Here is a 4,792-nt window from a genome sequence, read left to right on the forward strand (position 1 = left end):
AGTTAATAATATATATATATATAAAATAATAATGTCTTCTTCTAATCTTTTTTTGATTCCACACATTCTTTTTGCTCATCAAACCTGGCACCTACATTACCCACAATGCAGCCGGTAAGTAGTGGTTAATGTAGCCTCGACGTATGTAAGAGAAGAGAATACAGTATTTTTAAATAAAGCTCCAGTAGACGAGAATAGAGCTACATTTTGGAAGCTCCAGCACACTCAGAGGGGGGTTAGGTGAGAGAATATTTGAGGTGGAAGACAGACATTGGAGAGAGACCAAGAATCCAACCAGGATCCAAGTGATTGTTTTAAAATTTTTAGGACTGTAAAAAAAAAATTTAAATCTGAGGTGTTATGCAACTGACAGTAAACACTCTGAAAACCCAACATACACACACACACACACACACACATGCTCACACTGACCCGTCTGTATTTGTTAAATGAAGGTTCACCGTGACACAGCAACATTCTTGCAACAGTCTGGCGCGCGCCGTATGTGTGTTTGTGCTCATGTGGTCGTTTTAACGGCTCTAAATGTAACTAGTTGGAAGCAGACGTGCACTAAGGAAGCTCAGCGGGCTCACATTACTTCAACAACTGGAGAGAGAGGCGCACACCTACATCGCCCCAGTTCTCACTAGACAGGAGAATGCTGCCCTATCCCAGAGCTAAGAATACCACTCGGAGTTTAGTACTAGCTAAAAACTCCTAATCGAATTGAGCTCAAATTCAAAGATGGAACGGGGGAAGGCATGAAAAGGCCTCCGGAGTGAAAATAATCATGTGAAAATTAGAAAGGAAATTCTGGACCCGTAGTGCTCCAGTTTTATGCTTTATAAACTCTTTGATCAGTTTTCTGCTGTGCATAGAGAAAGTTCGGCGGCTGTGTATCCAGGACTTGTCGAGTTCTCCATGGTGCTTCAGCACGTCGCAACAAATTGCCAGATAGAGCCAGATTAGCATCATCTCAAGGGGCTATGTGCAATAAATACTTTGCACACAGAGGTGGAAAAAGCTGCCAATGACCTCGCAGGGATTTGATGGACGACTGTTATTTCCATGCAGCCGTTGCACTCCTTCACTTTCCTTCAACTTTTCATGTCTCCCATTAATAACAGTTTCACTGTTTTGCCATCCGCTGAATTTCCCGGTTTATGTTTCTTACCGTAGGGAACACCCGTAGAACACGCAACCTTACCGGTGAGTATCTGGGTTGTTATGGTAACGGAGTGATGTTTACCAATCCCTGACTGACCTTGTTAACCCTTCAACTTTGACCCTAAATCCCCTACTTGGAGAGTTCACCAACCAAGCATGTGAGATGAAAAGGAGGGGGGGGGAGTGATGCACGTTTGCCTGAATCTGTGTTCATGTGCCCAAAATCTGTGTCCCAACCAGGAAGGGAAATCACAACCAGCCACCTGCCAGCGCTAAACAAGTTTGTTTGCGTTTAGGCCGACATGCCAGAAACTTTGGCAGGTTTCAGCATCATTTGGAGCTGCTCCACTCTAACTTTATTTAAAGTTGACATTTAAGACTTGTATTTGATGTAGTTACCCAGAGAAGATGACAGCATGTCTGGTGAATGAAATAGTCCATAATGAAATAAAAAACCCTGTATTTACCACTCATTGCACCAGACAAAAATACATTTCCAACCCTGGTATCTGTCAGATCAGATGTGGTTTTAATTCCTTGAAGTGAAGCTGCTTGCACTGGCTCTTTTGTGTGTGTCAAGGTTACATTCAAAGAGAAAACACTCGCAAAAATACACCAGTCCAGACTTCATTTTTGTGGTGTTTCTTGAGTGACGTGAACAAATACCTGCCATAACGCAGAAATCTGTGATTGTTCCACAAGACTAAACCTGGATCCGCTCCCTTTACGCTGATTTGGAGGTTGACTATGTGAATTTAAGTCTCAAAACGCATAAGTAGATTCCCATTTTTAGTCATTTTCCAAGTCGTGAATCAGAGTAAACACCTGTAATCCTGAAACTCATTTCTGTCACATTTTCTGTCACAGATGTAGTCGAGGCAGCATTGAACTCGAGGGTGTCGCACCTCAGTATCATATTTATATTTTTTTGCCGTGATCCCACCTCTTGACTTTTGGCTGCCCTAACTTGCCGTTCATTTGACTGACAGGTTTCTGGATGGACAGAGAGAAAATTATACGCCGTGTCGAATCCCTTCCAGGAGTTGTGAATCAGTGCGTTATGGCGATGTGAAGCAGTGACTTACCGTGCTGCTGTGTTTCTAACTCAACCTGCTTCTAGCATTATGAGGCTAAAGTTGAATTCAGCTGGGAGCGCTTCAACGTAAACTGTGTCCAGACTAGGAGATGCAAATAAATCTGTTATTACACTGAACACTTTCACATATGAGGTTCTGGCTGTTCTAACACATTTGTCAACAGTATTTTGAGTCTTTTTATATGAAGCTCTTGATTAAATTTAGCGCAAACATGATCTTAGAATGCCTCAAATGTCGAAGTATCCCCCACAAAATGTGTTTATTTGATGTGTATTCAGTACCTGTGCTTCATGGGTCAGATCACCAGAGCATTTGTAAATAACTTGTCATTGTCAATGCCAATTTGTAGTACAGCTAACTGAACAGGACTGCTGGAGTCATGTATTGGACCACACACAGACAGATTAATTTACCCTGAAAATACAATGTGTTTAAATATGAGACCACATCCCTTTTTTTGACCACAAACACACATACAGATTGTTCTCTTGTTGCATTAAGTCAGCTGGATTAGAACAAAATTGGCAGGACCAGTTGGAAGCTTCATTAAACTTGTTCGAGGCCCCTGAAAACATGGTGGTGGTGGTGGGGGCGTTCCAAAGTACAATTTTGGTTCACTCTCATAGCATTGTTTTCAGACACAGTAGGCACTGTTTTCAGCAATGAAGCCCTAAAACGTACTGTAAATGACCTCCCTAGCACGACAAGCTGGTTAAAAGGTGAAAACCGCTTCAAATAAACGCTAATGTTGCTCTCTAACTGCTGTAGATAAGCAACTGGTTACTAACTTTGTATTAACTTTATGAGGTGATAGTCAGTTTTTTTATTTACAGCTTGTTTCCAACGAACCACAGTGACCCTAAAAATCAATCATTGCAGATTTCTTTTTGAAGTATTTCTCTATAATATGAAATATTCCTGACTAAATAAACAACAATCAAAGTTGAAGTTTGGGGGGGGACCTTCTTGGCTATGTGTTTATTCAGGGCTTAACAGTCAAAACCTCAGTTAATCTGCTTGATAAATCCTCATTGGGACACGACGTACGTGACATCACCTATCTCCACCGTCCACTTCAAGCCAAACCAAACCACTTCAAAAGTTCTCAGACAAAAATAAATACATAATTCTCTCATTAGAAATATCAAAAAGTGTTATGAGTTTGGCAAAAACTTGTGTTTATGTAGAGGCCCCATAGCTCATATATAAAGAATCATCATTCTTTTTTAAAGGACCAGTGTTTAAAATTTAGTAGCATCTAATGGTGAAGTTGCAGTTTGCAACCAGCTGAACTCACTCACCTTCCAAGTGTGTAGAAGAAACTACAGTGCCCTATCTGTTTGTTTGGTTTGTCCTTTCTGGGCTACTGTAGAAATACGGCGGATTAGCATGGCGGATGCTGTAGAAAAGATAAAAACGACTCATTCTAAGGCAACAACAGTCCTTATTTTCAAGTGATCATACACCAATGAAAACATAGCTATGAATATTATATTCAATTTCTGCCAATAGCTCCTCCTCAATGTTACACACTGGACCTTTTTAAAGCTGCGTCAATCAATATCGTGCCACTAGAGGGCAGAAGACCTCCCCAAAAAGCTAACAGACATACACCCTTGACTTCTTGTTGCCATAGAAAATTATTAAACCTAATGTATTAGCAAACAGTTTACTATTGAGACATACAGGGACATTGAAGTTCATGTCCACCTAGTCCAAGTCCAATATTTTAGCTCTGCTTTGTTCTCCACCAACTGCTGAGAAAAACTCTTAAGTTGCCAAATGTTCCATTGTATCAGCTAACTTTCGTTGAACAATACTGTAATTGTTCTAAAAAAACCAAAACAATGGGTTTGAAAAGCTTTTGTAAAGTCATGTATTTAGTCATTTAATTCAGTACTAATATTAAAAATACTGACTAATGCGGCTTTAAACGTATCTAAACTGTCAATATCCCTCTCCTAATCGCTGAGACAGATGTAGGTGTTTAGCATATTTCACTGTCATTCTCATCTGTCTGCATTCCTTTCTTTACTCCTCCTTTTCCTTCCTCTTCCCTCGTTCATTCCCCTTTCTTGATTATTCACCCCCTCCATGTCTCTGCCTGACCCCGCCAGTCTCGTCCCCCATCCCTTCCCCTCACCTCTTTCTTTCCCTCCACCTCGCCTGCTTTCTTTCGTCTCTTGTCTATTTGTTCAGCCGTTAGGAGCTGAGTAGCTTTTAATGAGCTCTTTGATGAACGTCTCTCGTTAGCTGGAAGGAGGGATGGAGGGAAGGAGGGGTGGCGAGGTAGAGGTTGGGAAGGATTTAGGGAAGAGACGGCAGAGAGGATGGAGAAGAAGCATCACTTGATTCTGCGTCCTTCCTATCTGTCTCTCCTTTACTTCCTCCTCGTTCTGTTCACCTTCATTCCCCTCTTCTTGTTTCCCCTTCTTCTTTACTTCACTCCATCAATCTGTGCTGCTGTCCGCCCCCGTTGAATCCCTCTCTTCTGGTTCCAACCTTGCCTTTCCTTACCCTTGCTCTCA

The 4,792-nt window shown here is 41.5% G+C and overlaps 1 pseudogene; it reads left to right on the top strand.

The window, feature by feature from the left end:
• Positions 1-1,306, top strand: part of LOC118338504 — a 48,595-nt pseudogene extending 47,289 nt beyond the window's left edge.
• Positions 1,307-4,792: the final 3,486 nt, after the last annotated feature.

The sequence above is a fragment of the Morone saxatilis genome, unplaced genomic scaffold (assembly GCF_004916995.1).
Source record: "Morone saxatilis isolate NCDOM2014 unplaced genomic scaffold, NCSU_SB_2.0 Contig4, whole genome shotgun sequence".
Classification (NCBI taxonomy): Eukaryota; Metazoa; Chordata; class Actinopteri; family Moronidae; genus Morone; species Morone saxatilis.